The following is a 13,176-nucleotide window of genomic DNA, read 5'->3' on the forward strand; positions in this document are numbered from 1 at the left end:
GTTTACTGATGGAGAACAGAGTTGATCATCTGTTGGTCGGGATGAATCTCCTCGAGGCTCATCTGCTTGATTAATCCATGGCCTCTCACGAGAGCTACCTCTCTCCAGCTGCACAAGTTCAGCCCTTCCAATCAAATCATTTGCCCATGCAAGTTCTCCAGTGAAAAAAGGTCCTCCTTGTTGTGTCATCTCTACATGCGTCCCTTCATTGTTCTGTTCTTGCGTTGAAGCTGAAATTGCATTAGCGGCCTCGTTACTGCTTGCGCCCGCAACAGTTTTAAGTTTCTTTTCTGGAGGGCTATTATTAACTGCATCACAAGCTGCATCTCGAACTTCATGTGGAACTTTTTTACAAATTTTAACACCTTGCCTTTTCACTCCTGCCAAATGCAATTTGATCCTCGTAGTGGAAGTACCTTGGGAAAAACAATGCCCACAAAACGTACACCTCATGCTACCACCATCCATCTTTTCAACATATTCTCAAAAAGAGCACCGAGGCCCGGCGGTAGGAGGGGCTTCTCTCCTCCTGCTGCTCATGGGTTTGAGTTCTCATGTGCACGTCTGTCATTCCTGCAGTGTCTTATATGCTCACTGGGTTTGCAGGGTATTCAGTGGGCCGTGGAATTAGTCGTGGTGCGCGCAAACTGGCCCGGACACCCACGTAAATAAAAAAAAAACATATTCCCAAAAAGAAGGTTCATTTGGTCGACTCAGATCGGGCTCTATAGAAATGAAAAGAAAAAAAAAAAAACATGTCAACCAAAGGAACTACTCTTAATGGAGGGAGTTAGCATATGCTAATTAGAAAGTTGCATGTTCAATTAATAGAAGGGAAAAACCAATGAATTATCAAGGCTCTGATACCATGGCAACTCACACCACTTCTACTCCTCCAACACTTGCCATCCCCCTCACAACCACTATTTCCATCAAACTTGATGGTTCTAACAATTACCTGGCGTGGAAAATGCAGTTTCTTAATCTGCTCCGCGGTCATGATATGATAGGTTTCATTGATGGTACTGAAGCTTGCCCTCCCAGAAATCTCTCCACTGGTTCATTGAACCCTGCCTATGATGTTTGGCAGAAAAAGGATGTCTGTCTCCTTGGTTGGATACTTGCCTCTATTTCTGAAAGGCTGGTTTCCACCATTTATGGATTGACCACATCCAAGCAAGTCTGGACCACACTCCAGAATCGATTTTCATCACAATCAAGATCTCGCATCTCTCATCTTAAACGTCAACTGCAAATGCTGACTCAAGGAGGGAAAACTTGTTCTGCATATCTTGACTCTGCCAAAACTCTTGTTGATCAATTGGCAGCAGCTGGCAAACCTGTTGATGATCAAGACCTCATCAATTTTCTTCTGATTGGTCTCCACAGTTCTTATACTCCCTTTGTTACCTCTTTTAACTTTGCATCCCGTGACACTGAGTTCACATTTGAAGATTTTCAAACTGAACTTCTAGGCTTTGAAAACCTTCTAGAAATCACTCAGTCAACTGCTACTTCAGATAATGGTCACTTTGCCTTTGCTTCTCGTAAACCAAAATTGCCAGCCTCTATCAAAAAGACCAAACCATTCAATCCCCGTCCTCCACAAAATAATAGATCTCCTACTTCACTAATTCAGAACACTCGTTCTATCTGTCAAATTTGTGATAAACCTGGACATCTTGCTATTGATTGTTTTCATCGTTTTGACTATTCATTCCAGGGCAGGTATCCTCCTCAGGATCTAGCAGCTATGGTAAAAAATACTAATGTCAAATATGCCAATCCAGTGTGGTACATGGACAGTGGTGCCAATGCTCATATCACCTCTGATGCATCTAAACTCGCTGACCAGCAGCCTTTTCGTGATTCTGATTTTGTCACTGTTGGCAATGGTTCAGGTTTGCAAATTCAAAACATTGGCTCTTCATCCTTTCAAATCGGTCCCTCCTGTTTTCATCTCAATAAAATTCTTCATTGTCCACAAGCAACTTCCAATCTTATTTCTGTTAATCAATTTTGCTTAGATAATAATTGCTACTTTATACTAACTGCTAGTGATTTTATTGTAAAGGAGAACTTGACAGGCAGGATTCTATTGCAAGGTGTGGTTGAAAATGGCCTCTATCCACTAGCTGGGTTCAAGTCTTCTCAGGAAAACCTCACATGTCTGTCTGCTAACATCGGGGTTACTGCTACCATTGCAACTTGGCACTCCAGGCTAGGCCATCCTTCTACTGCTGTCTTAGATGTCTTGTGTCGTTCCAATAAACTTTCTATCATGACTCCTTCCAATAAATTAGATTTCTGTTCAGCTTGTCCACTTGGCAAGGCTACGCAACTCCCTTTTTCTGTCTCTCACCGTCAGTCCATGGTTCCTCTAGCATTAATCCATTCTGATGTATGGGTTTCTCCTGTTAAATCCATTGGTGGCTGTAAGTACTATGTTTTGTTTGTTGATGATTTTTCCCGCTATTCGTGGCTGTATCCTTTGCAACAAAAGTCTGATGTGTTTACAACCTTTGTTAAATTTAAAACCATTGCAGAAAATCTATTTTCTACCTCTATTAAACAGCTACAAACAGACAATGGTGGTGAATTCACCTCTAATCAGTTTAAAACATTTTTGATGACACATGGAATCCATCATAGACTTACGTGCCCCCACACATCTCAGCAAAATGGAATTGCAGAACGAAAACATCGACATATTCAAGAAATGGGACTCACGTTACTTGCACAATCTGCATTACCACCTCAGTATTGGGTTGATTCTTTTCTTACTTCTGTATTCTTGATAAACAGACTACCTACACCAGTTTTAAAGAACCAAACACCATACTTCTTACTTCACAACACTGAACCACAGTATATGGACTTACGTATCTTTGGTTGTGCATGTTATCCACTTCTAAAACCATATAATGCCCACAAACTAGATTTTCGTAGTAAGCAATGTCTCTTTCTTGGCTATTCCAACTGTCAAAAAGGGTATAGGTGTCTTGACTTAGCCACAAAACGTGTCTACATCTCCAGACATGTGGTGTTTGATGAGCACTGTTTCCCAGCTAAGGAATTGGAAGTGTTCAACTCACCTACAAATCAGAATTCTCCTGCAAGTAAGTCTTTGATAATCCCTACTTCAGTTATGTCAAGTTCGTTATTATCTCTGCCAAATTTTACAAATATCCAATCTCAACCTCCTACATCTGATCCTGCAAGTCTTCGTCCAGTTCTCCATCTACCTGACATCCCTCCACCTTCCCATCCTGAACCTTCACCTTCACATATTGAACCTATACCTGCCACTCATACTGAACAGCCTGTTGTCCCTACTGTCCAAACACGTTCTAAAACAGGCCATTCGCGACCAAAACAATACTCAGATTACCAATTATTCTACTCTACACGACACCCTTTACAAGCCTTCTCTGCATTCCATGCAATTGTTGAGCCAACCTGTTATACAAAAGCTACCTTGGATTCACAGTGGCGTGCTGCTATGGGCAGAGAATTTGATGCATTAATGGAGAATGGCACTTGGTCTTTATGCCCACGTCCACTGGGTAAGCATGTTGTGCGCAATAAGTGGGTCTACAAGGTGAAAAGAAAACCTGATGGTAGTGTTGAGCGCTTCAAAGCTCGATTGGTCGCCAAGGGTTATGATCAAAGGAGTGGAATTGATTTTCATGAAACTTTCTCTCCTGTGATAAAACCGACAACCATTCGGTTGGTTTTGGCCATAGCTGTTCATTTTCATTGGCCTATTCGGCAGTTGGATGTGTCCAATGCCTTCTTACATGGCTTTCTTGATGAAGAAGTGTTTATGGAACAGCCACAGGGCTTTATTGATGAAACCAAACCTGATTTTGTCTGCAGATTACATAAATCTTTGTATGGCCTCAAACAAGCTCCAAGAGCATGGTTTCAACGTTTATCACAGCAACTCATTGAACTTGGGTTCCAAGCATCCATCAATGACTACTCTCTGTTCACACTACATACTGACAACACCAAAATTTTTGTCTTGATTTATGTAGATGACATTTTGGTCACTGGCTCCAGCTCCACTCAAATTGCTACTCTAATCCGAAACCTGCAGAGCATTTTTCAAGTCAAAGATCTTGGTTCCTTATCTTATTTTTTAGGTGTGGAAGCTGATAGAACTTCACAAGGTCTTCATTTATGTCAAACCAAATATATTTGTGATCTATTACATCGCACCAAAATGGCTGGAGCCAAGCCTCTTGCCTCTCCTACTGTTACAGGTACAAAGCTATCTAGCTTTGATGGTGAAGTGCTCTCTGATCCCACAGATTATAGACATATTATAGGAGCTTTGCAGTATTGCACACTCACCAGACCTGATATTGCATATGCTGTCAACCAACTTTGTCAATACATGCATCAACCAAGGTCGTCACATTGGCAGGCTATGAAAAGGGTTCTACGTTATTTGAAAGGGACAGTAAATGATGGTTTGTACTACACTCCATCTTTCCTTGACATTCATACATACTGTGACTCCGATTGGGCAGGCAATCCTGATGACAGAAGGTCTACTAGCGGTTATGGAGTGTTCTTGGGTCGTAATCTGGTGTCTTGGAGTTCTAAGAAACAGCATGTTGTGTCTCGCTCCAGTACAGAGGCAGAATACCGTTCAATGGCTCTGGCTACCGCTGAACTATACTGGATACGAATGTTATTCAAAGAGTTGGGTATTGGTATATCATCTACACCGACTCTATGGTGTGATAACATTAGTGCCATTGCTTTGGCATCAAATCCAGTGTTCCATGCTCGAACAAAACATGTGGAAATAGATTACCACTTCATTCGAGAGAAAGTCTGCAATCGTGATGTCAAGGTGCAGCACATTTCAACACTTGATCAAGTAGCTGATATTTTTACGAAAGGACAATCTGCTCAACGATTTCAAGTTTTGAAGCACAAATTAATGGTTTGTTCACGCCCCATCAATTTGAAGGGGGCTGTTAGATCATCCGCTACCTTAGGAGAAAAGCAACATAATGGTATGCAGCAGCCGGATATGCAGCAGCAATATCTTGGAGGATATGCAGTGCAGTGATAACAGATATATCCATTCTGTTAGCAACTTGACCACGTCTCCTAAGATTGTGCCCTCTCTTTAGAATAAGTTTGTTTTGTATTTTACCAACTTACAGTTACAATGTATCCCTATAAATATAATACATTGACGTATGGCTAAAGTGACAGAGCCAAGCTTCATTTCATATTTCCTCTGTTCATATATTTACATTATGGACCAATCAAAACAAAAATTTAAATAAGAAATAATTTTAATTTTTCAACAACAAATCAAAACGGTTTTAATGATGGACATAATGGAAATAGAACTGAATCCAAGCCCTTTTTTTTTCCCTACAAAAGTTTTAGATTTTTTTTTAATAAAATTAGCATATTAAATTAAAAATATTAACCGGGTTTAATATTGTTTTTCTTTAAATTTATAGTAAATTTTAAAAAAATAAACAATATTATCCATAGTAAAATATAAAGTGATAAACAGTACAACTGCATAATTTTCAACAGACATATTTTAGTTTATTTAGTAATAAATTATTATATATATTATTATACAGGTATATAAAGAAAAAATTGAAAAAACACTGTAGACTTGCATAGTGTTTTCCACGTGGTTTAAATTATCGGTAATTAGTTATGTCACGTGCATGACAACTTGATATATAATATATATGCTTCATATAAAAAATACAATCCGTAAATTTTATGGAAAATCAACAATTAATTCTACTAATTTATTTAATATCTAAACTATTTTATTTTAATATCTATCCAAATATATACACATGATCTCCTTGGATGTTTTTATATCATTTTAATAATTGTCTTGAGTGTTTAATATTTAAATATAAATTAATTATTTTATTGAATTAATAATAAATTAAATAATTTATTTTATTTTATTTTATTTTGATTAGAATTATAATTTATATGTGAGTCAACATATTAAAAACTTAATGAATCTCACATATTAAGAATTATTTGTACAAAATTAAAATATGATGATTAATAAAGTACAACTTTATTATAAATAAGTTTTAAAAATTAAAGAATAGAATATAATTAATAAAAGAGATTAAGATTCTAATATATTTCATATTTTAAGCTTAAATAAAGAAGAATATAATGATTAATAAAATGTAATTTTAAAAAAGTATTTTTCATATTTTAAGCTTCTTAAAAATTGTAAGCACGCATAATCTTTATATTGTTAGCATAAACTCCTCATCTATGTCTATATGTCACGACGTGAGTCTCTCTCTCTATATATTTATACCTCATAATCTTTATAATATTGTTAGGAATAAACACAAGAAAATGATTTATTAATAAGTGTAATGGAAATATAATTAAGATGAAGCGCGAACACTTCTTTCTGTCAATCAATCCAAGGCAACCATGAAAGACTTTGGGATAAAGCAGTGTGAACACTAACTTTTATTTGTTTTTTTTTTACCAAAGCAATTACGTCTAAGATAGAAAATGGCATAAAGCTCTCACAGTAGTTCCCGCTTTCACACTAAGTGGAAAGTGAGAAAGTGGATATTTCCCACTTTCCACTCGGAAAGGACTAAAATTCTAAACATCTTAACTATACTATTTATTTTTTTCCGGTTTAATGATATTATTTTATTTTAAAAAAACGCCTTTAATAAATAGATTCCTATAAGAGATTATCTACAATGCTTAGGGTTTTCTTAAGCCCTTTTCAGAGAAACAATATTCTTTCTTGCAAATTATTAGCAATGCAATAATTATAATTATAAAAGAAAAAAATGTAACGCATGCAGGAAAAAAAAGCAAGGAAATTTGTATAATTTACACAGGATTTTCTTATTCTCGCTAATTAATCCCAAAGCGAAGTTCCAAGAAAAGCCTCAACAAACCTTATTTTTTTTATTTTGAATTCACTAAAAAATGTTCATCATCTTTCTTGGAAATTATTAGCGATGCAATAATCATAATTATAAAAGAGGTAAAAGGTAAACTATTGAGCTGGAGTTTCGTGCTGGTTGCAACAAATGGGTCCACGCGTTAACATTATTGTTCTGTCTTTATTAACTTTGGTCCTTTCTTCTGTTATTATTTATTGACTTTATTGTGACGTATATTACCAAGCACAAAAGACTCCTTAACTTTACAATTTATACAAAACAGCTACACAGTATTTTTTTAATTTTTAAATATTAAAAGAATTATTCCACTACTATTCTAGTACTAAACTTGAAAAGTATGTTAAAGTTATTTTATAATTAACATTTGAATGATACTGTTGTCTTGATCCATATATAATAGTATTTTAAAATATGGTTTGTCTTACCCTAATGATAAACCCAAATTTCTATTGAGTATGAGAAATTATTGTACAAGCATGCATATATAAATTCACTTGTTTGGATTCAAAATTCTCAAAACTGACTTGAGAGTGTCATTGATATATCAATTCATTTATTTGAAAATTTTTAATTTATTTGAAAGTATGGTGAAAATTGCTTTATAAAATATTTTTTGATTATAAATATATTAAAATAATATTTTTTAAAATTTATTTTTGACATCAACATATTAAAACAATCTAAAAACATATTAAAAAGCATGGTTCAATCATATTCTCAAATATATCCTAAAACTAAATTTAATCCCGTCTTATTCTATTTTGTCTAGCTTTATATATGGTGATGGAGATGATTGCATGATTTATAAACTGTTATATAACTCAATCATGAGTTTTTATTTTGGCAAATAACTCCTCTGGTGATTCTGATTAAGTAATTTATTTACTTTGCTCGACAATCATGAGTTTTTATTTAAGTAATGAACTAGCAAGGGAGTTTGTTTCTTATAGTTATTAATTAAAACAATTATTTATATGATCAATTGGATTAGGGATTTGAGAGATGAATGTTAGATTACACAGTTACTCTTTTGACAAAAAAAAACTTAGTGCTATTTTCCACATCAACGTATTAGATTACATAGTTACCTAACAAATAATAAAATCAATATCCTAAAACTCTTTTTTTTTTTTTGCATTATTGTACTTTTTTACCATAAAGTAATACCCAATTACTGTTTTTTATGAAGAAATGGTTGAATTATTTTTTTTTCAAGTATTTTGTTTATTTTAAATTTGTTTTCATGGCATGTTTATTTTGGTTTTTTTAGATTACTTGGTTTCAAATTTCTTTTTATATGGTTTTTTATTTTATTTTTTTAAATCTCAACTATATTATTATCAGTTTCATTTTTATAGGCTTTAATGATACTTCGAATTAATTTTAAATTTTCTAGTGTGATTCCCATTCTTTTTATATTTACCAGGGGACTGGTTAGGAAAGTGGGTTAGGTGATAGGTCTATCATTGAGGGGAAGATAATTTTGTCCTTCACTTTTGTTTCCTCTGAAGACACAAAGTTAATTATAATTAATTAATAATTTGAACAATCTCGAGCACGCTTAATTTAATATAATTTCATTTCTAAAAATGCATTTTATTGTAAAACTATATCTTTTATTTGTAAAGACCTATTAATTCATCTAAAAATTTAAATTATTAAAATAAATTCTAGAATATAATTTATATTATTTTTAATATATTTCCTAAAATAAAGCCCTTTTAATCGAAACCTACACAATTACATATTGAAATTTACTTATTGGTAGTTTCGTGTTATCTAATTTCAACCATCTTTTATATTTATTAAGAATATTTTTTTATGTTTTTTTATTAAAAATATTTTAATTCATTCTATTCTTTTTCACTATATGTATCATAATAGGAACTGATACCATTCATTCAATCTACTTTTAATTTTTTGGTTACTATCTCTAATTTATTATTATTAGATATATCAGAAAATAAATATTTTTTTCATAATAAAATAAAATTTCCTTTTCATTTAAATACAAAAATCCAATTGAAAATGCTAGTTAATGGTAAGCGGTTCATACTTTACATGACACGTTACTTCTAACAAATTCAAAGGTTATCTCGATCTCATGACTTGGATCATAGATTTGATAGATTAACTCAGTTAACTTAAGTTTTTCTTGTCTTTTTTAATGGACATTTGTTTTTTAATTTCATCATTTAGAATTGAGTTGATTATGAATCATGCTGCATGATTTATTTTTGTTTGCTTTCTATGAGATTTATCTCCGTTTTATGACTCGGGTCACATGTTTTGCGAGTTAACCCGTGTAGACTTATATCATTTTATTGTGTAATGTTTTTAGATTGAAACTTTTTCAATTTCAACCTTCAACAATGAGTTTAGTGAAAATTAAGCTTCATAATTTATTTTGATTTATTTCTATGGGGTTATTATAATCTCGTGACATTGGTTGTGGATTTGACAGGTTAACCCATGTTGACTCAAGTCATTTTTTGTTTATTTTCTATGAAGTTATCTCAATCTCATGACCTAGATCATGAGTTTGGTAGATTAACTCAGGTTAATTTTTTTTGTTATTTTTTAATTTATTTTTTTCAACTTCATCCTTCAATATTAGGTTGATTGAAAATTGAGTTTTATAATTTATTTTAATTTGTTTTATATAAGGTTATCAAGGATGTGAATTCTAGCTTTAGAATTTACTATGAGTTCTAAGGATGTGAATTTCATTTCTTAACTTTCTAGGTTCAAATTTTAAGGTTAGAAGAAGTTTATGAAATTTATTTGAATATACCAGACAAATGTAGGGGTTTTGTTTTACCTATAATTATTATACCTGGGAGTGTTTGGTAAGATGAATAAATTATACAAAAATCTAAAACAACGCAAATAATAACGGTTGATACACTCACATTATACTATTTTATCCTTAGTTGACATACTTGGAAAGCTTGGGCTTAGAGGTAGGAAAATCATTTTTATAAGATTTATTAGTCATTACAATATTTAAAAAAAGGTTAATTGGTATTTTTATATCTTTCATCCATATTGTAATTACTTAATCACCCTTAAAGGAAAAAAAAACATTTTTCTTAGGTCAAGGGACTTTTTAGGTTTTTCAAAATTTTTATCAAGTGCAATTACTTAAATGCCCATAAAAAAATAATATTTCTTAGCTTTGAATGCAATGACCTTTAGTTATTTAGTTATTTTTTTTTCATGTGGGGTTAGTGGTGATTAAATCTTTTAATAAATATAAAATTATATTTAAATTAAAAAATGGTTGGCATATATCTAGCACGCACTAGAAAGTGGGCATTGCTCGTGCCTTTTGGTTGGTGTGTGTGGCACCAAAACAACTCTGAACATCACCGTTCGAGATGGTGTTTGATGCGCCTCACCACCCCGTCACTGTCATGAGGCGTGTGCTGTCAGATGATCGGTGGCTGAGCTCCGACAACATGTTTTTTCTGCCCTCCCGCTTTCCTCTCTCTCCCTCATAGAAAAACATGATGTCCATTGCAAGAAAATAAAGAAGTCTAGTTATTTGTTTGTTGATTCAAATTAGACCCTCATTCTTTTTAATATAATATATTTGGTCTTGAGTCCTTTATTAAGTTTTTTTTTTCAATTTAATTCCTATACATTTGATTTTTATATTAGATTTGGTACTCATTCTTTTAATTGCAATGTATTTGGTCTCAAATCCTTTATTGAATTTTTTTTTCAATTTCATATCTTGACATTTGATTTTTATATCAAATTTAGTTATCATTATTTTTATTGTTATTTTTAGTTTTTCTTATCCTTTTCTTAATTGAAATTGTTTTCAATTTCACCTCTAATTATTTTTTATGTCAATTTTTTAATTTGTTTTTTTTCAAATTTATATGTAATTATTTTGGTTGGTTGAGAATTTTATTTTTTTATTTTTTTCAAGTTTGCCTTTTATGTCATGATCCGACCATATGATCTGTGTTACAAGTTTTGAAGGTTGGACTAGATTGGCTTCAATTATTTATTTTTTTAATTTCATCCATCATCACTAAGTTTGTTGAGAATTGATATTCTTTGTTTTTTTTTTACCTTTTCTTTCTGTAGAGTTATTCCGATATCATGTCTTGGGTCATAGATTCAACAGGTGCACCAGGTTTGACTTGGGTATTTATTTTATTTTATTTAAATTTTCACCTTCAATATTGTTGGTTTAAGGATTGAGTTTTGTGATTTTATTCAATTTACTTTCTATACAATTATCTCGGTCCCGTAACTAGGTTATAGATTTGATTTGATTTTTGCTATAACTAGATGATAAAAGATTATCATGTTCGGTTTTTTTGGAGGATATTTTTTTAGAATTCACCTATGTGATAGCACAGACATACTCGAGTCAATTTCTATTTTTCTTTTTATAATTTTTTATTTTTTGAGAATTGAGATTCATATTTTTTTCATCTTTCTTTCTATGCAATCATCCCATTCTAATTTAAATTTTTTTACTTTGTTAACTAATAAGATCATTAAGACATTTTAGGAATATTGTGAAGATATATTTTTATAATATTAACAAGCATTCATCTTTTGCATTGAATTGTTGTTTTTTTTGCTTTATTTGTTATCAATATCTTATTTTCTAATCATATTATTAAATTAACCGAGTTTATTAAATTCATTTGAGTTAATTAATGACTAGAATCTTATATTTTTTTGGTTTTTTTAGAATATATATTTTTTAGAAATAGATAGACCGTGGCATAGCACAAGCCACCTAACTAGTATTGACTAGACTGGGTAATTGTTTTTGAAATTTTTGGTGTATCTTTGCACAATACAAAAATTAATTTGTCATGTCCAAGGTGGTTCTAGAGGAGATTTTTTTTTGTTCCATTTCAAGGAGGAGAACAAGCTTGTCAAATTTTCGGCATAAGGATTATGATTTATAAAATAATTATACTGCCTTTCATGTAAAATATAACATGGTAGAACATTGGTTATCTTTTCTTTGTTTCTCTCTCTGTTGTAGGGGAAAAAAAGTAGCTTAAATTGAAGTCCGAAGCTCATATAATTTAATTGCAGTAATTACTGGATTTTGTATCACAAATATTTTCATTTTAGAAAAAACTACAAATCAATTCTCAAACTAAGCCAATCCTCGCTGTTGTGCGGGAATGTAAGGACTATATTAGAGGAGCTTTTAATACCCTAGAGATGAACAGTTTGATTGTCATGTTAGTGAAAACATTATGGCTGCCCCCACATGAGCAAACATTATGGAGATTGAAATATTTTGAGGCCTCATGTTGGTTATTGAAACAAATGGTTTTGTATGCAAGAAAGCAAACCATTCAGAGGGGTCAGCTATTTAAAAAACAGTATTGGTATTAAATTACTTTTTATTGATAAAAACTTATCTTTTAATAAATAGTTGGTGAATTATGTGTTAAAATGGACATTCATTTTGAAAAGGAAGTTGAAAAAATCAACTGAATTGAAAAATAAAATAAAATGAAAAAGCATACCTATTCATCAATTTACATATAAGTTGAGTTGATGGTGAAAATCAAATCGTAAATATTTATTCTCTCATAATAATGTTTTTACTGATGAAGTGTACACAAAGCCCAGAATTCAAGATAGGACTTGGCTTGGACTTTGAGAGTAGACCCAAACCTTGGTTGGGTCTAAGCTGGTCCAGAAAATATAAGTTGATTTTAGACCTATTCCATTAACAACAATTTTGGATAGGAATGTTTTTATTTTTTTAAAAAAGCTTAGTTTATTTTCAAGTCCCTAAATTTATAGTGAAATTTAAATTCTAATTTACAAGCTTTTAAAATGTATATATTGATATCTATAATATATTTTTTAAGCTTCACTAGAGGGTCAATCTAAGATAAGTCTTGGTTCATGAGTTAGGTAAGTTGACCCGAGTTAACCCAGTTAATCTAATTTTTTTTTATATAAAAAAATAACATCTTTTTTAAAAAAATTAAAAAGAAAAAAATCAACAGATCTTAACTAAGTTTTTTCGAGGTTGACCAGGTTATAGGTCAACTCATGTTTATGTCCAGGTCATATATAATCAATTTCTTTTTTATTTTTATTGAAATCTGGTCGGTTTAAATTTCAAATCACAAGTTAACTTGTTAGATCAGATCAAATTTTAAAACAATGCTCTATAGCCCATGGAGTATGCTTTTTTACTAAGAATGAT

The sequence above is a fragment of the Populus nigra genome, chromosome 11 (assembly GCF_951802175.1).
Source record: "Populus nigra chromosome 11, ddPopNigr1.1, whole genome shotgun sequence".
NCBI classification, from domain to species: domain Eukaryota; kingdom Viridiplantae; phylum Streptophyta; class Magnoliopsida; order Malpighiales; family Salicaceae; genus Populus; species Populus nigra.